Raw genomic sequence first — 25893 nt, 5'->3', positions numbered from 1 at the left:
CCCTATAAACGACTTCAAGGACAAGTACAGCAATGTTCGTTAGAGATTGGAATTTTTCCTACACTGAGTCATCAAATATATTTGACTGCAGATGCAGCACGTGGTTGATTTTATAAACTTCAGTTACCCATCATAACACTCTCAAGGCAGATATAACACGGGTTAGATACATAGTAAATCTCTCTATGAACATAGGTTCGATGCAGAGTACATCTATCATATATAGGTCCACAAAACACTCCCAGCGTAGGTATGCAACCATGAAAATCCCAAGTAAAGCTCCATCTACACTATTGCATTAAACAGCCCAGGAGATACAGCACAGTCCTGGAGCTGAGTGAAGCTCCCTTTGCACTGCCCCATAAGCACCCACAGTTAAGGTAGAGCATGGTTCAGATACTGAGTGAATTCCCTCGAAATACTCCCATCAGTGCAAATGGATCACGTGTAAAACTGTAAAATAGCCTAGCTATGTGGACATATATTCATGTGGTTAGGATTTGGTGTAATTTCATATGACTACCGTTTTTTTTTCTTTTGTTTTCATGTTACTTATTTATAGCTTGTAGATCTTTATTGCAGTAAGAAATACTAAAGCGACTAAATGTGTTTGTCTGCAGGATGCTTTAAACTTTGATTTGTCAAGATTCATAACTTATCTTCATGACCATGTTAGGGAAAGGTTAGTCAAGGCTTTTTTGAGGTCAGGAATGAAGCAATGGTTAGCAGAGTAAAAAGAAGTTGCTTTTTTTGTTTTCACAGAAATTAATTCATTCTAAGAGTTTCGTCACAATAACATTTGTCATGCCATAATGAATTATCGATGAGGGGTCCTTTGTGAAAATAACACCATTAGATTCTTATTGAGATATTCTTTCACGATTTGTAGAAATGATGAGAAATAAAAATTAAAAAAAGGTGGTCTCTTCCCAGAGAAAGGAAACAACTGTTAATATTAAAAGAGAGCCGTGCGTACATATTGTGCCTTTCTTCACCACCAGGCCTCCCTAAGCCCTATATGCAATTATGTATTTTTGAAGTTGCAATGCAGGAACCAGAGGAGCCAAGGTTCGCACAGCAAGTTCCCACACATAATAATGCGATACTGAAGCATTAACCTGTGTTTTTTATACGTTGATTGAGGTATAAATATTGAACAGGACAACGGCGATACCTCCCCTGTTCTTCTATGTGATAATGTCATTGGATCTTTTGCAACCACCCGAGGAGGCAGACAGGGAACCTGTTGAACATGTCCTCCAAAAGACGGCACGTCCAAATGTGTAGCACTCCCATTGCATTGTATTAGACTGTAAACTTTAATTTTGCGCTCAAGGCTATGGAGTAGGATTAAACCTACAGCCTTGTAACTCAGAATAGAGGGTGCTACCAACTAAGCCACACCAGACACACATTTGCTTTGCGTCAAGTGACACGCCATTGCTTCACTTTTCTATGTGTTCGCAGCTTAAAGATATTGGGGTGCTGTGAATCTCAGGTGATGGCAAAAGAATGGATGGTATCAGATCCATCAACTATTATATTCGGCGTCTGATACTCAGTTACACTGCAGTAAATGGAATTAAATATCGGGCACCGCGTAGAACGGGCGATCGCTCTGCTACCAGCCATTTTGCGGCAACACCCGGAATGAATTTCTACCCCACTCTGAACATTTGGTCTCATACAATAACTGAAGCATGATCTAAACCATAAGCTGGCGTCAGGAAATGAGCTTGTTGAAAAATTGCTATCGTGGCAAGACCTGACAAGCAAGTCTTCAGATTCTGTGAGAAGAAGTGCGGAGGACGATTTTCCTTTAGGCAGGACGTTGCATCATCGTGGATGTGGGTTTATCCCTCCAGCAGTCCATCTAACTATGTAAGCTATCAACCAACTCTCCAAAGAAGCTTACTGATGTAGCTGCTAGTGAATCCTAAGGATAAAGGAAAACGAGCCGTATCGGTTGCTGATGACCTACATAGAAAGTTTTTTTTTATGGGGGAAAAAAGATGAAATTAAAAGTAGCAAGGCATTTGTTCATAATCGGGGTTCACATTTGCACGTGGAGAAGTGAAAACAGAGAGATTGATCTGTTAAAATAAAAAAAACAGAGTGAGGCGATACATCAAACAAGAATGCTCGATGTATCATAGAATCACGGAACCTTACAGCACAGGAAGAGTCCATTTGGTCCATCATGTCCACTTTGACTGATAAGTACAATCCAGCCTAATCCCTCTTTCCAGTTCTTGGTCCAAAGTCTTATAGCTTAAGGCATTCATGTGCATATCCAGGTACTTATTTTCAAATGTTATGAGGCTTTCTGCTTCCACCACCCTTTCAGACAGTGAGTTACAGATCCTCAGTACCTTCTAAGTGAAGGAAGGTTTGGCTCGAACCCCTCTAAGCCTTAAACCTCTTACCCTAAATCTATGTCCCCGTTGCTTTGGGCCCATAAACCCAGGAGTATAAGGCCTTCCTATCCAAACTATTTAGACGCCTCATCATTTTATACATTTTAATTAGGTCTTTCTCAGCCTCCTCTACTCTAAAGTAAACAATGCGAGCCGAACCAATCTTTCCTCATATCAAAAATTGTCCAGTTCAGTCAACATTCTCGTAACAACACAATTGGAAAATGCTGCGGCTGCTATATATCTGGATAGAAACAAAAGATGCTGGAAATACTCAGCAGTCTGAGAGTACCTGAGGAGAGAAAGTCTGAGTATATGTTTCATGTCGATGATCTACTAACATACGAATTAGGAGCAGAAGTAGGCCATTCGGACCCTCTCGTCTGCTCTGCCATTCAATAAGATCATGGCTGATCTGTTTCTGCTTCGAATTCTACACTGCATCTACCTCCGATGACCTTTGGCTCCCTTGCCTAATAAGAATCTATCTACCTCTGCCATAAAATATTCAATTACCCCGCCTCCACCACCTCCTGAGTCCGATTTTCAAAGTCACACAACCCTTTGAGAGAAAAGAAAATCTGTCCTAAAAGGGCGACCACTAATTTAACAGTGCCCACTAGTTATGGACTCACCTACTCCAAAGACATTGTGCGAAATACAAATTGTCAAGACCATTCAGGCTCTTGTAAACTTCAATAAAGTCTCCCGTCTCCCTTCTAAACTCCAGGGAAAACAAGCCCGGCCTGTGCAATCTTTGCTCATAAGCCAACTCCAGTTATCAATCTAGTAAATTTCCTCTGAACTGCCTCTAACACATTTACATTCTTCCTTAAATAAGGTGACCAAGACTGCACACAGTATTCAAGATGTGTTCTCACCAAATGGCCTGTATAACTGAAGCATAATATCCTTACTTTTATTTCCAACTCCTCTCGTAATAAAGGACAGCATTCCATTAACGTTCTTCATTACTTTCTGTACCTGCATACTAACTTTTTGTGAAACATGCAGTAGAACCTTAGATCCCTCTGCACCTCGGAATTCTGCAGTAGTTCTCTATTTAAGTACTACTCTGCTTTTTTATTCTTCCTGCCAAAGTGAACAACTTCACATTTTCCAACATTATACTTCATCTGGCAGATTTATGCCCACTCACTCAACCTATCTATATTGGTCTGCAACCTCCTTATGTCCACTTGACAATATATTTTCCTACCTTTCTTTGTGTCATCTGCAAATTTAGCTACCATGCTATCGCTCCCATCATCTAAGTCATTGATATAAATTTGAAAATGTTGAGGCCCCAGCACAGACCCCCACGGGACTCCACTCATCACATCCCACCAATCAGAAAATGACCCATCTATGCATGACTGCATTTGTTGACAACGCTACCGCTAGGGGGCGCTGTTCTGGCACTTTGCAAATGCCACTAAAACGTCACAGACTGCGACTTTAGGCAGCTGAATGGACTAAAGATGGCGCTGCTCAAATAATCACACAGAGGCAACCTAACAAACACAATGGCAGAGTGAGAGAGTGAGCGGGCTGGGGCCGGGGAGTGAGCCGGGGCTGAGGAGCGTGCCAGGGCCAGGGAGGGAGTGGGGAGTGGAGTGGGCCTGGTAGGAGTGGAGTGGCCGGCGAGTGGGTGAGCGAACGGCCCAGTGACAGAGGGGAGTGGAGCGGGCCTGGTAGGAGTGGAACAGCCGGCAAGTGGGTGAGCGAACGGCCCGGTGACAGAGGGGAGCGGAGCATGCCTGGGGGTTGCGGAACGGCCGGAGACAGCAGCGTGGGGGCGGGGAGGTGCGTTTTTCTATGCATGCGCCATGAATTTGCAATGGCAAAAGACGCACCGGCCGGTCCCCGCACCCAGTGACACCAAAGTCTTCGGCCGCTCGCTCCCCACGGCTCTCTACGGCCTCTCGCTTCCGGCCCTCTTCATCCAGCCATTCTCTCCAGCTGCAGGTCCCCCAGCCAGCCGCTTTTTCCCTTACTTCTCAACTGTACTTCAGGTATTGCAGCTGTCTATCCCTGCCTTTTACATCCCTCTCTTCAGGAGCTTCTGAATTTAACTCCCTCCCACTAACCACCACCCCCCCCACAACCCCTCTCTACCTCCGCCTCACACACTCTTTCACCCCCATCCCTTCACAACCCACTCCCTCTTCCCCCTCACAACCCCCTCCCCTTCCCCTTCACAACCCCCTCCCCCTTCCCCCTCATAACCCCCTCCCCTTCCCCCTCACAACCCACTCCCCCCACCCTTCACAACCCCCTCCCTCTTCCCTCTCCTCCTCCCCTCCCCCCCAAGGACCACACCGCAGTTGAATATCTGAAGTGCAGTTGCAAAGTCGGGAAAATAACTTCAAAAATCTCAACAATTCCAGGTTTAATTATTGAGAAATTTTATTAAGTGCATTAAACATTCGAGGCACTGCTGTGCATGGATACATGAGTGTTGTGTTGCCAGCATTCCCGTGAGACAGACAGGCCGAGTCTCTGCTGTGCAGAACTAAAGAGATTGTTCCTGGAGAGCCTTATGGTGAATGAACGTGTGGCTCTCTATTCCACTACTGTACTGTCCATGTGAAGAAGGCAAAGTCACAAAGTCATGCTTTGAATCTACCCAGGACTACAGTTATCTCCGAGAAATACAACATTCCTCGGACTACGACTCTCGCTGCATCCTGAGATCCACACTCAGTGCTATGCACAGCCACATGCACACACTGGACCTCTCTCTCCTTGAAGAAAGTCACAAGAGTCTGAGCTCAGTCTATTCTTGGTGAATGTTCCCAGAACGCATCCCAATGTGTGCTCCCACTTCATCCATAAATGCAAGGTTCCTTTCTGTATCGTGACAAGCTCCGCAGCATGATCCAGTAGCCTTCGTTGCTTGAATGCTGACCTTAACTCTCAAGGATTGTTTTCTCAAGGGCATGTTTTACGTGAAAAGAAATAAGGAAAGAACATCAGTGTCAGAGCTTCCCTGCTCCAATGAAATTACTGTTGAGCATGCTTTATGTTCTGCAGTAAAGGCACATACTGATAACATCGCCAATGAATCACTTAGTACCCACTTCAGCTGTAGGAGTCAGGATGATGTTACAGCCCCTATCACGTGATGGTTCAATGCTGCTCTCAGGGAAAACATGAATGATGTGAGGGTGCTGGAAAAAGAAGCACATTTCTTTTGGTCTATGAACATAAAGCAGGCCATTTAGCCCAGCTGTTCCCTGCTAATGGTTATGCTACTCTTGCGCCTTCCCATCCACTCCCATTTAATCCTGCCTACTACTATCAGCATCACCTTCCATTCCTTTCGCTCTTATCTACCTTTGCCTTCAAGCAACACTGAGGATGGAGAACGGTGTGGCTGCACTCCCACCTCGCCAGTTGTGTACTCAGCAAGAGCATTCACATTTGTACTACCACTGGACATGGCATGCTTGTTTCTTTCAGTGCTCAGTCTCTTCTTTCTGGATGTTCCCCAAGTGCTTGACCTCTTTGGATGCCCTCTCTGCTTGACAGGCAGCAGCTGGCAATTGCAGAGTCTCACAAGGCTCTGCATGGTTGTTTCAATAGCGGATGGGGAAACATGTGGCTGTGTGTCCATGTGCACGGCTCTAATGGGTGAAGAAACAGAGCAACTTACAACAGGGACTGGAGCACATGTACTGCCTGCACACAGCCCCAGACAATGGAAAGGATTTTAGTGCAGTGCAGTGGACTGGAGCTTATGCAGTGCCCCCTGCAATGGAAATGTTTTCAGAGCAACTTACAGCAGGGACTGGAGGAACTTACCTTGGAGCATTCTCCTCTTTCTAATAAAAATGAAGCAGACTGAAATCTCCAAAACGACTAAATATTTGCGATAAAATGCCCGACGAAACCTCTCCTCCTTCCACTTTCAGAAACTCGCGCCGAAGCATTGACGCATGTGTGAATATCAGAAGGTTGATGCATGCGTGAATTCCCGTTGGCGTTGCATAAAGCGCATGCGCAGAGGGCAATCAGGCGCGTTGCCCGAAGAAGCAGAAGTTACGTGAGACGTAATTGGCGCAATCGCTAACCATTCTTGGCAAGCCGGAACGCACCGCATGCGCAGAGAGCAGGAGACCGTCTGTGCATGTGCGCACCGCGACGCAGCCTGATGACGTCAGTAGTGAGCTGCGTTGTCAGGAACCCACTGTATAAAAGATCAGATCCGTCAGGCGTGACCTACAGTTTGAAATTGATGCTGTCTCTCTTTGATCAGATAGAAATTTTCAAGGTCTTCAGTCACACGATTATGAATTTTAACTGTAACAACTTCCCGACAGCAGATCCTCGGCTAGTTCGTTTATAATTCCCCAGTTCTCTTCTTTGAACATTCCTAAATAGCGGATAGATAGGCACAATATTCCAATCTAAAGGATGGTTCAAGAGTTCAGAGAACTTTGGAACATCATAGTTAGGACATTTCCAGTGTTTTCGCCTACTTCCTTTAAAAACCTGGGATAGATCCACTGGTTTTGGCGATTTGTCACTGTCTAGTGCCATTATTTTGTTCATTCCATTTATTTTTCTTTAGTTAAATTTGATGAATACCTGTCCCCGATCCAATGTCCGTTTTTGTGGCATTTCTGGCATGTTGACTGCTTCATAAAGTTTAAATGCTGATGCAAATAATTATTCAGACTGTCCAACATTTCCTTATCCTCATTAGCACTGCCATCGTTATCGGTTTTCAAGAGATCTACATTGCTCCTGACAGCATTCTTTTCCTAATATTAATGTTAAGAAATTATGTTGTTTTTAACAGCCCTTTGTGGTTTCTTTGTTTTTCCTTATTGACAGCTTGGCAGAGGGGAGATGGCGGCCTAGTGGAAAAGTCACTCGGCTATTAGTCCAGTAATCTAATATAGTAAAAGCAAAATACTGCGGATGCTGGAAATCTGAAATAAAAACAAGAAATGCTGGAACCACTCAGCAGGTCTGGCATCATCTGTGAATAGAGAAGCAGAGTTAACGTTTCGGGTCAGTGACCCTTCTTCGGAAATAACAAATATTAGAAAAGTCACAGGTTATAAGCAAGTGAGGTGGGGGTGGGGCAAGAGATAACAAAGGAGGTGTAGATTGGATAAGGTCACGGAACAAAGGCAAACAATATGTTAATGGTGTGTTGAAAGACAAAGCATTCGTACAGATTAAGTGTTAATGCACTGAATATTGAACAACAGCAAGTGCAAACCTGAAAAAAAAAACACCGTGACCTTTTGGGCAGCTATGTGGCCTTGTCCAATCTACACCTCCGTTGTTATCTCTTGCCCCACCCCCACCTCACTTGCTTATAACCTGTGACATTTCTAATATTTGTCAGTTCCGAAGAAAGGTCACTGACCCGAAACGTTAACTCTGCTTCTCTTTTCACAGATGCTGCCGAATCTAATATAGTATATTGGTTTCAAACCTCACCAAGACAGTTGGTGCAATCAAATTTCAATAAAACAACAAAAATGTGGTATCTAAAGATGCTGGCATGAAGCTCTCAATGGTTTTCATCTGGTTCGTTAATGTCCTGGAGGGAGGTTAATTTGTTGTCCTCATTTAGTCTTGTCTACATGCAAATCCAAACACACAACCAAGTGGTTGACTCAGAACTGCCTTCCAAAATGGCCTAGCAAGCTGTCAAGTGCTATTACTGATGGATGAAGAATGATTTCCTTGTCAGTGATGCCCATATTCTACGAAATTATTATTTTTTTAAAAAAAGTCTTTACTGATCTTTGTTTCTGTCCCAATTGGCAGGCTTCGCGCTACTGTTTGCATCCTGCACAGGCTTTCTTTACGTTTAATGAAGGATATGGCCTTGTTCATGGCTGTGGATGATTGTCCCCCCATTTCTCGAGTTGTCTGGTCTTGCCTTTGACATGCATGAGGGAGAAGACTGCGGAGAGAATCCTGCACATTCCATCACTCCATTCAGTTTTCTCCTCTGTGGAGTTCTATGTGAACTTTGGTGAGCACATAAGCACCATGTGTGCAGCAGAGGCATTCTTGTTTCCATCCATTATGCCACTCACTCTTCTTCTCTCCACTCCCATTTCACTTTCCACTTTGGAATGCCCCATGCTGTACTTCAAGATGTCGTGCCTCCTCCTCCATGAGGTTCAGGATTGCAAGGAACAGAATGCTATCGCCAGACTCCACCCTTTCTTTTCCATTGTGGGTAGTATTCTGTTCCAAGTACATCGATGACCATTGTTAGCAGCCCGATAAAGACACACTCAATGCCTATGCTGACGGCTCCCTGACAGTACATGATTGTGCCACAGGAATGCATTCTGCATGGTGTCACTGGGAAGCAGAAGTACAGGAGTCAACTGTGATGGACTTGGGACATTCATCAAGATGCTGTCATGCCTGAGGCAGGAAATGACATTGCCTTTCCCCATTGCAAGGGATTTTTCTAACGAGCTCAAACTTATGCATAGCCACATGAACACCCCTAAGGAGAGCACATGAACACCCCTAAAGTGACATTCATTGACCCTTTTTTGGAACTGCAACCAGGATCTAGGGATGACCACGTGGTTGATGACCTCCTCCGTGGTCTCCTTTCAGTCGTCTTTGGTCTGGCATACAAGCCTGCTCCAGCCATCCCGTTGGAAGAGAAACTCCAGCATGAAATGAGTAGCCGAAAGGTGTACATGCAGGGAAGCATTGCTAAACCATGGCGCAACACATGGTCATAACTTTCTCATATTGGATAGACCTTCGTTTGCTGCTCTGGCTCTCATCCTTCTTTTTAGCTGTATTTTTAAAGGAGCACTTGCAGTTCTTTAAATATGGTGCACCAACTTGGTGGATTGCATGAGGTCATTCATCCGAATCTGACACTGCAGCCAGGTTCTAGGGATGACTACATGGCTGCTGACTTTCTCCATGATGTCCTTTCAGCCTTGTTTAGCCTGTCGGGTAAGCCTGCTCCACCTATCTCGCGAGAAGAGACTCTACAGCCTGAACTAAGTAGCCTGTAGGTGTACATGCAGGGAAGCGTTGCTCAACCATGAGACCACTCGTGGCCATAACTTTGCCATCTTGGATAGGCCTTTAGCTGCTCTGCCTCTCATCCTTCTTTTAGCTGTATCTTTAAAGGAGTACTTGCAGTCCTTTAAATATTGTGCCTGTGCTCCTCTTGGTATGAACTCACACCATCACCAGCACCTCACTGGACGCGTTTTCTGCCTACTGACAATTATTTGGCAGGCCAATACAGAATAGAGTGTCCAGTCCTAATGGCAAGAAATAGCAGCGGCTGTTCCATACCCCAGTTGCGAGACTTGGCCCATCGCCTAAGTATTCAACACAGATACTCAGACTAAAAGAATACTCCATATCAACACAACATCTCAAAGTGTTATTACTCAAACTTCCAGGGAACTGAATCTCTAACAGCATTTCAAACTTAGCTCAGCCTTCTGATGCAGTGGCAATTATGGAAAAGGGGCATAAAAATGGTGAGAACTAGCTGCTGAATATTCACGGACATAAAGTATTCAGTAAACCTGGAGAATGGAAAAGGGAGCTGGGTGGCATTACTCATTAGGGAAGACATTGTAGTGTTGGAAAGAGAGGATGTGCTGGAGGAAGCAACGATGGAATCCATTTAGTTTGAGATGAGAAGCAAAAAGTGTAGGAAAGCGTTACTGGGGAGTATTCAATAGGCCGATATATAGCGAGGAAGCGAGATGGAGAATAATGTTCTCAGGGAAATCACAGAGATGTGCAAGAACTATAGAGTGGTGATATCTACTGAGGTAATGTTAGAGTAAAAATTAAGGAGGTGTAGGAATTGCTGAAATGTATTCAGGAGAACTTATTTGATCAGTATATTCTTGCCCCAAATACGAAAAAGACATGCTGGATCTGGTGCTGTGGAATCTGGTGTGCCAAGTGAACTTACAGACCATAGGGGAACACTTAGGTAATAGTGGTTATCATGTTATAAAATTGAGATTAGTAATAGAGAAAAGTAAAGAACAATCTAAAGTGGAACTTCTGAATTGGAAGAGTGCTAAATTCCATGAGATGAGAAAAGACCTGACCAGGGTAAAATGGAACCAAATACTGACAGGCAAAGCTGTAACAGAATAATAAGTAATCTTTAAGGAACAGATGCTTGAACTGCAGGCTAGGTGCATTCCAACAAGAGGTAAAGATAGGGAATCAACGCCAACGCCCCTTGAATGAAAAGGTGGATAGAAAATATGATGACAGCTCAAACAGGATGCAGGCCTCATGTCAGGATCATTCTGGAAACAACAACCAAGAAAAATGGACCCAAACATCTTCTGCTGGCATGTCAATACTAAACGGGTATTAAGAGGCAAGTTGTGTCCTATTATGGACAAGATGTATGGGCGATATGTTTGCTTAGAGGTTCAGGGCTAGGCTAGAATACTTAGTAAATACTTTGTGCCAATGAGGATGCTGAAAATCCATCTGTAGAAAAGGAAATATAGATGCAATGAATGGGATAGAAATTGACAAACAAGATGTCCTGAGAAGGATGATGATGTTTAGGGTGGATTAGTCACCAGGTCAGGATGGATTGCATCCTACATTGCTAAAGGAGTTGGATGATGGAGATCACTTGTCATTATCTGCAAAACGCCCTGGAATACGGGAAATGTGCTACTGGATTGGAGAGTAGCAAAAGTGAAATATTTACTAAAGAAAGTGTATAAGAACAGTCTGAGTGCCTACAGGCTGGTTAGTGTATAATCAGTCCAGGTTAAGGATTTAGAAACAATATTTGGGGTGCGAAGGTGGGAATCAACTGACACTTGGAGCGGTCTGTGTTAATAAAGGAGAGCTAGCACAGATTTGCTAAGGCCATAATCTAACTAATGTTTTTGAAGAAGTAACGGAGAGGTTTGATGAAGGAAATGCAATGGATGTTGCCTATCTAGATTTTGAGAAATCATTTGATAAAGAACCACATAAAAAGCTACTGAACAACATTGAGGCTTATAGAGTCACAGGGTCACTGTCGCTTCAAAAAAAAACTATGAACAGGAAACAGCAAACCATGGTAAATGCCTATTCCCCAGAATGGACGATGGTAGGGATGTTGTTCCCAAGGTAGAGCGATGGGACCATTATTTTAAATACAGTCTAACAGTACAAAATCTGCCGATTTTACCAAACTTGTAGTGGTGGCTGACAGTCAGGATGACACCAAATACGTTTCAAATGGAATTTAATATAGAGAAGTGTGAAATCACGCATTTTGGCTGAAAGGATAGGGAGAGGCAATATAGACGTAATGACACAGTTCTAAAGAGTACTCAGGGACAGAAGGAACTAGCAGTTCATGAGCATAGATCTTTGAATGTGACAAGGGAGGTTATGCAGAACAATTATAAAGCTCTAGCTAAACCACACCCAGATTATTGTGTCCACTTCCACACATCACGCTTCAGGGAGGATTTGAAAGTCCTTGAGACAGTGCAGAAGAGATTCACCAAAATGTCTCCACGAGAACAGATTTTAATTCTCAGGTCAGGTTGGAGAAGCTGGGGTTGTCCTTCCTGAAACAAAGGGGATCGAGGAGAGAATTGATAGAGCTGTACAAGATTATGAGTGATTTCAAAATGTTAGACAAAGAAAAGTGCTCCCATTAGCTGATTATGCAACGACTAGCTGACACACATATAAGGTTAATGCAGGAGATGCAGAAGGAATGTGAGGTAGAACTTATTTATGCAACAAAAAGTAATGGATTGGATCCTGCTTCCAATGAGGGTGTTGGAAACGGAGAAGGTTAATGCTTTAAAAAGGAAATGAGTAGATATTTGAGTGAGATAAACAGGCAAAGCTATTGAGCTAGATGGCGGGAGTTGGAACTAAATGAACGTTTCCAAAAAAGCACTGGAATGGGCTGAAGAGGCCGAATGGCCTCCTTCTTTGCCGAGATGTCTTGGAATTTTCAGAGGCAGCAGGAGTCCCATTGCCGGGGACGAGAGCCAGAGGGAGAGGCGAATACTCTTTCGTGGTTGTTGGGACCCAGGACTGCATTATACCATGGCAGTGAATAAAGTGGGTAAAGCCAGGGCTGCCATCCGAGTAAAATGGCAATCCGTCCCCAAGAGCACGCTGGCTCAATTCGAGGGCCAGCAGCTCTGCAGCCTCAGCAGCACCACCGTTAGTGGTTGTTACTGCCGTGACTACATCAGTAGGAAGAGGATGCATCGATGATTGCACAACCCTCAAAGTAAACTAAGAGGGATCTGCGGGGCAGCAGGGATAGTCAGCCAAGCTCAGGTGTGAGCAGACAGCGCCGAGGTCACGGGCAGCCTTTGCCACTGGGGATACCTTCATGGGTCAAAACGTACCCAGATAGGATAACCCACTCACAGCCTGCTGCTAAACTTCTAACGAAGGCGGGAAGTGGCCCATAATTGGCCATTTTGCTAGTCTACCTGACTCGGAGTGCTGCCCCAATAGCCCCATAAAATTCCAGTCCATGATTCTATGATACAACACCTCCGAATAATACACCATATCAAGCCAATACAGAACCTTAAAATGATACATTTCCTTGCAGAATACAGCCTCTCTGAGTTATAGGAAACTCCAACTAATACTGCAGCTCATACTGATATAGTACGGCATACAAATATGGAAAATCAAAGTAAAACAGCACGTGAAATTAATACAGCAACTGAAACTAATATATGACCTCAAACCAATACAGAGCCTTGAAATAATGTAACCGCTCAAACTCAAGCAACGCCTCTGATCATACAGCTGCTCGAGCCTATTCAAGCATTTGAAACCAATGCAGCATCTCAAACGAAAAATGAACTTCAAACAATCCAGCAGCTCAACCCAGTGCAGCTACTCAAACTCTCCTGCCCTTTATTTACCTCAGTCCCTCAAAAGAATCGAGCATCACAAACATATAATTTTAAACAAATACAGCACTTCAAATGAATACACCTCAAACAGATGGAGTCCCTCAAAATCAGACAGCACGTCAAACTCATAGAGCACCTCAAAATAATACACTGTCTCATATTAGCATAAAAACATATGGAATGGGAGCAGCTGCAAGCGATTTGTCCCTTGAATTTGCTCTGCTATGCAACTGATAATGGTGAGCTTGTACTTCAGCTACAGTTATCCCCCAAATTTCCGATTCCCAGCGTATTCAAACGTCAGTCTATCTCAGACATGAATGTATTGTACAATTGAGCATCTGCAGTTCCCTAGGGTAGGGAATTCCAAAATATCTCAAAGTGAGTGAAGAAAACTCTCCTCATCTCAATCCTAAATGGTGGAACCCTTATTCTCAGTTTATTACTCCTTTTTCTAGACATTCCAACCATGGATACAACTTCCCAACCTTTACCCTCTCAAGCCCCTTAAGAATTACATGTGTTGCAATGAGATCAAACATTATTCTTCTAAACTCAAAGGAATGCAAGCCCAATTTACTTTATCTCCCCTCATAGGCTTATCACCTCATTCCAGCAACAACGCAAACCTCCACTGCACTTCCTGTAAGGCAGCTATATTCTTTCTTTGGAAAGAAGACCAAGCCTGTACGCAGTACTCCAAGGGTAGTCTCACCTGCCGGAGACAATTGCGGTGAAATATCCTTATTCTTGAAGTCCAATCGCTTTGTAACTAAGGCACACAACATTTGCTTTAGGAATTGCTTGCTGTACTGCATGTTAACTTTCTGTGACACATATTAAAAGAGCACCAGGATCCTTCTGAATACCAACAACTCCGAGTCTCTATCAGTTTGAGAGGGCATTCTAACATTTGGAACCTAATTGCACAATGAACGCCGCTATGAAGGGCTTCAACAAAAGATATGAATATACGACTTAGGAACAGGAGTAGGCCACTCGGCCCTTTGATCCTGCTCCACTATTTAATAAGTTCATGGCTGAACTGATTACTTCACATTTCCACCTACCCCCGATAACCTTCCACCCTCTTGCTTATCATGAATCTAACAACCTTTATACATGAACAGGGTGAGTTTCTAAGATCGGGCCTATGTTGCATGCAATAAGCAGAACGTTTTAGGAGCAATGGGCTTCACATTTTCATTTCTTAACTAATGTTACCAGAATTAACCAGTCCTTAGGGATTTCTAATTAATTATCTGCACTAAAAATATTCTATCTTAACAGTTGGCAGTCATAATATGCTTCTTCAGTTAAAAAAACAAATCAAAATTGAGTGTTGTTGCAATCTCAATGTCTCCGTGGATATACCACAGAGTACATATTAAAGGCTCTGAGAATGTATCGCCTCAGACGTTATTTCGGAGACATTGCCTGCAATACGAAGAGCCAGTTCGTGTCTCAATGGAAATGCTTCTAACAATTAATACTGCCAAAAAATTATATTTCACGATTCTTGCCTGTATTGGTGTTCCTGGTAAGTGACAATAACACTAAAGTTCTATAAATATTTCGGCGTTTTGCTCTGTGACTGTTAGTTTTACATGTCGAACCAGTAGTGACCGTTACACATACGTGGATCAGTGATATACTTTTGTTAAGTCAAATGATATGAATGACCTCTTCAGTTTCATTTCAATGCCTCAACGGAAACGCACGTTCCCGCTGAATTATTAATTTATGGCCTTTGGTGGAACACCACATACTGTTGAATCAGCCCTCAGTGCATGTAACTCTGCAAGAAAATATGAATGGGAAATATGCCATTGTAAAATTATACTGTCTTCTGGTCACTCACGAAGTGAAACTCGCTATTCGCCAACATTATTTTCTGCACATCTGCGGGCTTATTGCCATTCACACCAAATCCTTTGCAGCCCTTTACATCCCTTTGCAGCCTTTTTGTATTCTCACTATTTATTGGCCCACCTAGCTTTGTATCATCACAGAATTCGAATACATTATTCTTGGTATCTGAATGTTTATCATCAATCTAGATTATAAATAGCTGAGTCCCCAGCACTGATGCCTGCGCCACGAGCCGCACCATCTGTAACAGCCTGCCAACTGGAAAATACCCCGTTTATGCCGACTGTTGGATATATTACTGTGAACCCTATGAGCAAGTTGTGGCCAGAGCTGAGATTTGTTTTTTTTTAAGAATGCAACTCACCAATTTTCTGGTGCTAAAATCGAGCTCTTATGCTGTGGGCTCAGAGACGGAGAATGGTTGATCAGTAATTTCCAGTTTATTTTCTCTTCTCTTGTTTACAGTGAATTTAGTAACAATTGTGATACTGTCCCGGAGTAAGTGCGGGCTCTCCACATGCAGCACTCTCTACCTGGTGGCTATGGCAGCGGCGGATCTACTACTCATTATCTCTGATGTGATATTCTGGCGTGTCACTTATTATTATTTCCCGGGATCATTCCTGGACATCACCCCTGTCTGCAGTTTTAATATTGTTCTCTCTCGTGCAGCGAGAAACTGTTCTGTCTGGTTCACCGTCACTTTCACATTTGATCGATTTGTGGCTATTTGTTGCCAGAAGCTGAAAACTAAATACTGCACAGAGAAAACTGCCGCTATTGTTCTATTAACAACCTGTATTCTGCTCTGTCTCAGAAACATCCCTTTCTTCTTTACACTTGAACCTGGAAGGATAATCAACAATGTATCATGGTTCTGTTATCAGAAAAGAAGCTATTATACTGAGCCTGGATGGGTGGCATTTGACTGGTTTGATACAGTTTTAACCCCATTACTCCCATTCACTTTAATTTTGTTGCTCAATGCTCTGACCATCAAACATATTCTAGTGGCCAATCGAATCCGTAAGGGGCTGAGAGGTCTGAAAAAGGAAGGTAATCACAGTGACCCAGAGATGGAGAGCAGAAGGAAATCTGTCATTTTGCTCTTCGCCATATCCGGCAGCTTCATTCTTCTCTGGTTGATATCTGTTATAGACTTTTTCTATTATATTGTTGCAAAAGCAAATCCCAATTATTATACGGGTGCTTTATACATCTTTAAAGACGTAGGAGTTATGCTGGCGAATTTAAGTTGCTGCACAAACACATTTATTTATGTGGTGACCCAGTCCAAGTTCAGGCAGACATTCAAGAGTGCGTTGAAATATCCTTTTATCCCAATTATACAATTAATTAATAATCAAAACAATTGAGCACAGATCAGAGGCGGATCCCAGTTCTCCTACTACATTAATGTAACATTTAGTCATAGCCTTTAAACAACTGAGGTAAAGCAGGTATTGCTGATGATCTGAAAGAACAATCAGTGGGGTGGCAACAATTGTTTTTAGGACATGGCATCGCAATTGTACAGCAGTTGCGGCATTTTATTTCCTGACAGGAACACAATTTATTTGCATTCTGTCTAAGCTTTTCTCTAAAGTGCCAATTCTATTCTATTCTACCTCATTTCCAGTTTCCACAGTAAGAGAGCCGTCAATAGAATATACAATGCATTGACAGACCATTCACTCAACTAATCTGTCCTGGTGTTAACGCTCCATGCGAGTCTCCTTCCATATCATCCACCTCACCACAGCATTTCAGCAGTTCTGTCTAACCTCTTCTTCCTCATGTACTCGTACAGTTCCCCTTTCAAAACATCGAAGATACTTTCACCATGATTTCCCGTGATAACCGCATGCACATTCTAACAACTCTCCAGGTAAAAAAATTGATTCTTATTCTCTTTTTCAGTTGTAACCTTGGTTCTTCTCTGCTTGTAAACTTCTATATATTTTGCCTCTTCCTACATTGTTTTGATGTCATGTTTATGGAATGGATACTGGAATTCTGCACAATAACCTAAATATTACCTGACTAGGGTCATAAAGCACATAGTAAGAGGTAGAGCAGGAAGGAGTGAATTCGGCCCATCATTTCCACGTTGGCTACGAATGGAGCATTCCAGTCTAATCTTATCTTCCATGTCTTAGTCCGTCGCCCTCTAGGTTATGACACCTAAGTTAGTAGCCAAGTGTTTTTTAAAATATGATGAGGGCTTCTGCCTCTACTGCAATTTCCGGTATTGAGTTACAGACCCTCTCCACCGCTGAGTGAAAGAAATTGCTTCCACCATCTGATCCTTCTACTAATTACTTGAAATCTATACCTGCTTGTCATTGTCATCTCTGCAAGGGGAAATCACTTATTCAATCCCTCTAGACGCTCATAAAACTCAGTCAAATCTCCACTGACTCTGCTCTGTTCCATTTAAAGCAAATATTTGTGCAATCATTTCTCAGAGTTAAAATTCTACAATAACCTCCCCGTTCTTAAGCTCTAGGCCTTGATGAATAAAATATTCTACCTCTACCAACATGATCTGTCCATTGCTATCTTCGTACAGTTTACTGCTTTGATCCACACTATGAGCCACATGGCCAATTTTCATATAATAAGCAAACTTATAAATCATGCCCCCTATATTGAAATATAAATCGTTGATATATACCACAAAAGGCAAGGAATCCGGTAGTGAACCTTGCCAAACCCCATTCAGTCTTCCAGTCGCAGAAACACACATCTACCACAACACTTTGCTTTCTGCTACTTAGCCATTTTTGGAACTAGATTGCCAGTTTCCATTGGATCCCATGAGCATTTAACACCCTGACCAGTCTGCCATGTGGGAGCTTGTCAAGAGCCTTGCTAAAGTCCATGTAGACTACATCAAAAGTATAACTCTCGTCAATTCTCCTACCTTGTAGAGGCTGAGCACCAATTCTCAGACACTTCTTCCTACCTCTCGCTGGACCGTGATCCCATCATCAAACAACAAGCCACTGTCTCCAGGACTGCAACTTACCTCATCTCCTCTGGACATCTTCACTCTACAGCTACCCACGTCATAGTCCCAGAACCCCAGACAGCACACTTTTACCTCCTTTGCCAAATCCACAAACAGGACTGTTTCAGCCTTTCCTTGCCCCACAGAATTCATTTCTTCCAATCCTGACACTATTTTCTCTCCTATGGTCCAGTCTTTTCCCACCTATATCTGTGACTCCTCTGACTCCCTACATCATTTTGCTAATTTCCAGTTTCTAGTCCTAACTACATCCTCAATGTTCAATCTCCCCATACGACGGGATAGTCTTAGGGCTCTCCACTATTTCCTTGAACCGCGGCCCAAGCAGTCCTCATCAACCACAACACCCCTCCGTCTGGATGAGGTTATTCTTACTTTGAACAGTTTCTCCTTCAACTCTACTTACCTCCTCCAAATTAATGTGTTGCTATGGGTACGCACATGGATCACAGTTATGCCTGTATCTTTTGTGGGATATGTAGAACATTCCTTGTTCCAGTAATACTCATGTACCGTCGCCCAACACTTTTTCCTGTGCATTGATGACTGCATCAGTACTGTTTCCTGCTCTGTCCGCAAACTGGTTACGTTAATCAACATTGCTTCAAATTTCTACACTTCTCTCACCTCCACATGGTTCATCTCCTTCACGTCTCTTCTCTTCCTCGACTTTTCTGTTTCCATATCTGGAGATAGAATAATATTCAATGTAAGCCCATTGACTCCCACAGGTACCTCGACTACACTCCGTTACACCCTACCCCTGAATGATCTCTATTTCACTGCCCCAGTTTCTCCATCATTGACGCATCTGTTGTGATGATGAAACCTTTCACAACAGCGCTTCTCATATGTATTCCTTTTCCTCAACCGAGGATTGCACACCCCACCCGCCCACTCCCCCCGCCACCCACTGTAGTTGGCAGAGTCCTCAATCATGTCCGATCCATTTGCCGCACTTCTGCACTCACCCCTGCCCTCTCTCCCAGAACTGTGACAGGGTTCCCCTTGTCCTCGCTTTCCACCAGGCTTCACATCCACAGGATCATCCGCCACTATTTTCACCACTTCCAGCACGTAGCCAACACCAAACAAATCTTCCCCTCCATTCCCTTGTCAGCATTGCAAAGGGATCCTTCCCTCCGTGAAACCCTAGTCCACTCCTCAATCACGCCCGTCAGCTTCCCACAGCACCTTTCCATGTACTTACCATTACTCAATGGTATTTCCGGTACTTCCTGTTTTTATTTCAGATTTCCAGCATTCGCAGTATTTTGTGTTTATTTTAATGTCTTAAACTTTTTTTTCATGTTTTTCCTTCTCGACAGAGCTGTTCATTATTCTGCCATTAGCGCTCACTCTGGACCAATGCTTTGAATTTCAATACAACTATTAGCACTTCCTTTGCCTTTGTTCTGTCATATCGTTGTCATTTAATCTTTACTGCCCTCTGCCCTGTCACACTTCTTCCATTTTGTTCTTCTTCTTTACCTCCCCCTTTTCATTTCTCAAGGCCTATTACATTCCTTAACTTTGCCACTTCTGATGAAAGGTCACAGATCTGAATTGTTAACTCGGTTTCTTTCTGCTCAGATGGTGCTAGACCCGATGAGTATTTCCAGCACTTTATGTTTTTAGTCTTTAGATTCTCCCCCACCTAACATCCTTAGCTCCTCCTCACACCACACAATATCCTCAGCTGCTCCCATTCTCAGACAATATCCTCACTCCTCCTTACACCTACCGAATATCTGCACTGCCAACCCCTTTTGAAAGACCACAATATCAACCGTTTTGCCCTCACCAATCCTTTGTCACTTTATAAGACTCGATAAAGTTTACCAAATACGATTTGCCTTAACAAATCCACGCTGACGTTCTTTTCCTGGCGCTTTATTTCGATGTACACATTAATTGTGTCTGGATTAGTATCTATGTTACCCCACCAACTACATTAGTCTGCATAGCCTGTAATTTGCAGATTTAATTCTCCCCTTTTTGCACGTCTCTAGTCCAAGGATGAATTAATTGAGTGCTTGTCACATGAGATGGCGTTGTAAGTCTGCACTCATACTTTTAATGCTCCCAAAATGTGCACCTTTGCAACCTTCTGTAACTTCCCTCGTATTTAGCATATATTGCTTTCACTATTCGTCTCCTATTTACATTCTCCATTTTGAAATGTAGCTACTGCCTAATCATAAATCTGCCAAGTGCAATTTTTGCTTTCAAATCCCCTCCCACATCTAGCGAGTCTGAGACGGACATCAGATGCAGGGTCATGTGCCAGCAAAATTATCACGCTTGCTTTCATAGCCAGCTGTCATCGGTCACCAGGAAATTCAATTACAGGTATCATGCTCCCAGAAACATCACAATATACCAATGAAATGTTGGAAACTGCTCCAAATACACAACAGAACAGGGAAGTTTCTGAATAAAGTTAACCCTTCGTTTTGGACTTTGAACAGAAATGCGATTAGGAACGTGGTGTTGTGCACAAACTGTGGTATTTGCATATACAAGGATTGGGTGCGTCTTGATGTGTTATACAACAGAGGACACTCGGAACAGGAGTAGGCCAGTCAACTTTTTCCACCATTCAGTAAGATCATCGAACATCTGTTGTTTGCTAACATCAACAAGCAGAAGTGATAACTGACCCGACTGGTGAAGGCCCAGGTTTCACCTTCCCACGAAAAAAATCTGGGCAACCCTCAAATGCTTGAGGACGGGACAGGGAAGATGTGACCACTTGCTCCGCAGGTGGAACATGAGGACAAGCTAAAATGGTGAACTCGAGCCCTCTGAGATCCATTCCTGGTTGTACCACACTCATTTACACGGCGTTAGCTGAGGCATTAACTGGATTGTTAACTTAGACATCGAACTATGACTGCTTTTCCAGCCTAATGTGTATTGTTGTTCCACAAGCTTGCCTTGAATCCATTTAGTTCTATACTCTGATCAATAAAATCACTACCCATATCAAATTGAAATCTTATTTGAGGCAGAATCGACAGTTTTTTTTTGTGAGAGTTCCATAGATCTACTTGGATGGCCTCCTGAGAGTAGACTCAGAAGGGAGAGAAGAAAAGTTGGAAATGGACAGCTGCAAATTGGTAAGCATGTTTGGAGGGAAGAGAAAACTAATGCTAGAAAATTGATAACAAGGGAATTTGGCGGTAGTAAATGGCTCATAGTTCAATCCAAGACGTCTAGGGAATGAGGCAGATGAGATGAGCACAGAAAGCGACACATCTAATCATAGCTTTTATTGAGACATGGTCAAAAGAAGAGTAGGAATAGCAGCACAATATTCCTTGTTGCAGGCTTTTCATATAAGATGGGGAGGGGATACAGAAGGATGGGAGTTTTCAATGTTTATTAAAGGAACAGTTGTTGTGAGAAGGGATCAATTGGTAGAAGGATCATCAAATTAGGCAATATGGATTGAACTAAGAACAACAACGGGAAATCACACTACTGGAAGTCCACTTTAGACCTCCAAACGGTTAGACGGAAGGGCAATACCAAATATGTAGGCAAATCTCTGAGAAATGCAAAATCATTACGGCAGTAATATTGGGGGATTTCAACTTCCCTCATATTAATTGGAAAATAATTATTGTGAAAGGCACATCATTCTTAACATGCATTCAGGAGACTCTTTTATAGCCAATATGTTACAAGGCCAACAATGGAGGGCGCAGTTCCGGAGTTAGGTTCAGAAAATACGAAGCAGGACATGTGAAGGGAGCATTAGTTGATGGAAGTGATCATGTGTTTAGTTACAATTTTTTATATTCTTTTATGTGATGTGGCTAGGCCAGCATTTATTTCTTATCCCTACTTGCCATTGTGAAGGTAGTGGTGAGCTGCCTTCGTGAACCGCTAAGGAATTTAAAATATTGGATCATGGCATGTGTGCGTCACTGACTTGTCCAGCATTTATTACCTATTCCCAATTGGCCTTGAGAACGTGGTGGTGAGATGCCTTTTTCAACCACTGCATTCCTTGTGCTTAGGAGCACCAACAGTGCTGTTAGGAAGGGAGTTCCAGGATTTCGACCCAGCGGCAGTGAAGAAACAGCAATATAGTTCCAGGACATGATGGTGTGTCACTTGGTGAGGAACTTGCAGGTGGTGGTGTTACCATGCATACAATTATGCTGCTGCTGAGGGACACATCACCTCATGGATGTCCAGTTTTTAGTTGCTAGATCTGTTCAAAATTTATTCCATTTAGCACGGTGGTAATGTCATACAACGCGATGGTGGGTATCCTCAATGTGAAGATGGGACTTTGTCTCCACAACGACTGTGCTGTGGTCACTTCTATCAATAATGTTATGGAAAGATATATCTACGACAGGTTGACTGATGAGGACGAGGTCAAGTAGAATTTTTCCCACTTGTTGGTTCTCTCAGCATCTCCTGCACACCCAACCTAGCAGCTGTGACCTTAATGACTCGGTCAGCTCCAACAGTAGTGGTGTTTCTGGGCCACTCTTGCTGATGGAGTTGATATCTCTCCCATAAAATACATCTGTGGCCTTGCTATTCTTTGTGTTTTTTCTGATTGGTGTCCAACATGAAGAAGCACTGATTCATCAGTCAGGTGGGGGAAGGGGGAACAGCGCGTAGGAGGGGGGGGGGGCGGTGCGGTGCGGTGTGCAGTGGGGTGTAGGTGATAATCAGCAGAAGGTTTTCTTTCCCGTGTCTTGACCTGTTGCCATGAGATGTATGTGGTCTGGAGATAAAGTTAAGGAATCCCATGGCAAATCTCTCCAAACTGCATATCACTGAGCCATCACTTCTGGTGGGTCTGTCCTGCCTGTGGGACAGGGCATACCCAGGGATGGTGCTCTTGGTGTCAGTGACATTGTCCATAACGTATGATTAAGTGAGTATGACTATGTTAGGCTATTGCTTAACTGGTCTGTAGGATAACCCTCCAAATTTTGGCACAATCAAACATCCAAGAGGCTCTGGATGTGTTAGTTCTATCCTTTTTATCTATGGAAACATATCCAGCAGGCTCTGGATTTGTTAGTTCCATCAATTCCCACAATTTCGTCTTTGAATTCCTCCCACTGATGTCGCATTGAGTTCTATTTAAGTACCCATTTCCAATCCACTTCAAATAAACAAAATTCTGGTTAAGGAGGAGATTGTAGGGTCAACAGGGCTGGGTTTGCCATTGTCGTTTAAAGTGCCTAGGTCAATGCCAGGTGGTTTGTCCGGGTAGTTATGTAAAAGGTCAAAGATAGACTAGGATAAAAAAGTTTTCGATTGGGGAAAGCTAACTTTTCTAACCAGAATTTTGTTTATCTGAAGTGGATTGGAAACGGGTACTTAAATAGAACTCAGTGCGACATCAGTGGGAGGAATTCAAAGACGAAATTGTGGGAATTGATGGAACTAACAAATCCAGAGCATCCTGGATATGTTTCCATAGTTAAAAAGGATAGAATTAACACATCCAGAGCCTCTTGGATGTCAGGCAGCTTAAAGCAGAGGACATGAAAGAAAAATAAGCTGCATGTATTGACGCTTTAATACCAACGGGAGGGCTGACAACCGATGAGCAGTCCAGTGTCTGTGACATCTCACTTAACAGCACATTATGCAGCTGCCTGTACCAAAGGTGGTGCTAATACTCACACAGACCTCCATTCACAAAGAATGACATAACTATATATATATATATATAGAGAGAGAGAGAGAGAGAGAGAGAAGAGAGAGAGAGAGAGAAGTAGCGACTGAGAGAGAGTCGGGGGTGGGGAGAGAGAAATGGAGAGAGATAGTGGGGAGAGAAAAGGACAGAGGCTGGGGAGAGGGAGAAAGAGAGACTGAGGGATACAAAGTTAGGGACAGGCACTGGAGGGAAATACATTGGCACAGAGAGAGAATGGGGAGGGTAGAGAGGGAAATACCAATGGAATGGAGAAAGAATGAGTGGTGAGGGAGAGAGACTGGGAGAGATAGACTGGGGAGAAAAGTGTATGGGGGATAGCAAGGGAGATATTTAGGGAGAGAGAGAGATGGCAAGAGATGGAGAGACAGAGATTGGGATAGAAAGTGGGGCTGAGAGAATGGGGGAGAAAGAACAATCAGATGGCACATAAAAGAGTGGGAGAGAGGAGGACCCAGAGACCGGCGGCAGTGGCCATAAAAGAGCGGGAAAGAGGAGGACCCAGACACCGGTGGCAGAGGCCATAAAAGAGCTGCAGAGAGAAGGATTCAGAGGCCGGCGGAATTCCAAGTGATGTCAGGATTCAAAAAATTATGCGGGCGCAGGGAAGCAGCCGATTGGTAAGTTGTATCAGGTGAGTTTCTCTACTTTTTTCTACCAATTATACGACAGGATTAGCTTCAAAAGTAATGGTAAGGACTTTGGATTGCAGTGGGTAGTGTTTGGAGTAGAACAAGGACCCTAGCTTAATTGGTATCTTTTAATTAAAGGGAGTAACTAAGTAATCTAAAGGTGAGTCCTGGCAGGAGAGCTCACACCCGTGATATGCTCCTCCTGCGTTATGTGAGAAATTAGGGGCGCTTCCAGTGTCCCTGCTGACCATGTGTGCAGGAAGTGCCTCCATCTGCAGCTACTGGCGACCCGCATTACGGAGCTGGAGCTGTGGGTGGATTCACTGTGGAGCATCCGTGATGCTGAGATCATCGTGGATAGCACATTTATCAAGGTGGTCATACTGCAGGCAGATGCTGCAAAGGCAGAAAGGGAATAGGTGACCACCACGCAGAGTAGAGGAAGGCAGGCAGTGCAGGAGTCCACTGTGGCCACACCCCTCTCTAACAGATATACTGTTTTGGATATTGTTCTGGGAGATGGCTCAGGGAAAAGCAGCAAGAGCTAAGAACATGGCACGATGGGTGGCTCTGCTGCACAGGAGGGGAGGAAGAGTGGCAGGGCTATAGTTATAGGGGATTCAATTGTAAGGGAAACAGACAGGCCTTTCTGTGGCCACAAAAGAGACTCCAGGATGTTATGCTGCCTCCCTGGTGCTATGGTCAATGATGTATCTGAGCGGCTGCAGGGCATTCTGAGGGGAGAGTGTGAGCAGCCACTTGTCGTGGTACATATCAATACCAATGACATGGGTAAAAAACGATGAGATCCTACAAGCTGAACACAGGCAGTTTGGACATAAATTTAAAAAGTAGGACCTCAACAGCAGTAATCCCAGGATTACTACTAGTGCTACGGGCTAGCGAGAGCAGAAATAGCAGGATGTATCAGATGAATATGTGGCTGGAGAAAAGGTGTAGCGGAGGAATTCATATTTCTGGGACATTGGGAACAGTTCTGGGAAGGCGAGGCCAGTACAAGCTCAAGGGTGGTGGTGGGGTTGGTGTTTGCTAGTCCTGTCGGGAATGGTTTAAGCAAGAAGGACAGGGGGATGGGAATCTGAGCAGGGGGACAGATGAGGGGGTAACGAGGATAGAAATGAAAGACATAAAGGTATGAAGCAAAAGAGGAAGGCAGAGAAAACAAAGGCGAGAAACAAATGGGGTCATAGTGCAAAATAAAGCTAAGGTGGCTAACAATGTTTAAAAAAACGGTCAGTCTAAAGGCATTGTATAATAATGCGTGGAATATTCGCAATAAGTTAGATTTATTAACTGGGCAAATAGATAT

This window comes from Heterodontus francisci, chromosome 29, assembly GCF_036365525.1.
Source record: "Heterodontus francisci isolate sHetFra1 chromosome 29, sHetFra1.hap1, whole genome shotgun sequence".
NCBI lineage: Eukaryota > Metazoa > Chordata > Chondrichthyes > Heterodontiformes > Heterodontidae > Heterodontus > Heterodontus francisci.
The sequence above is the reverse complement of the archived record's forward strand: the minus strand, read 5'-3'. Positions refer to the sequence as shown.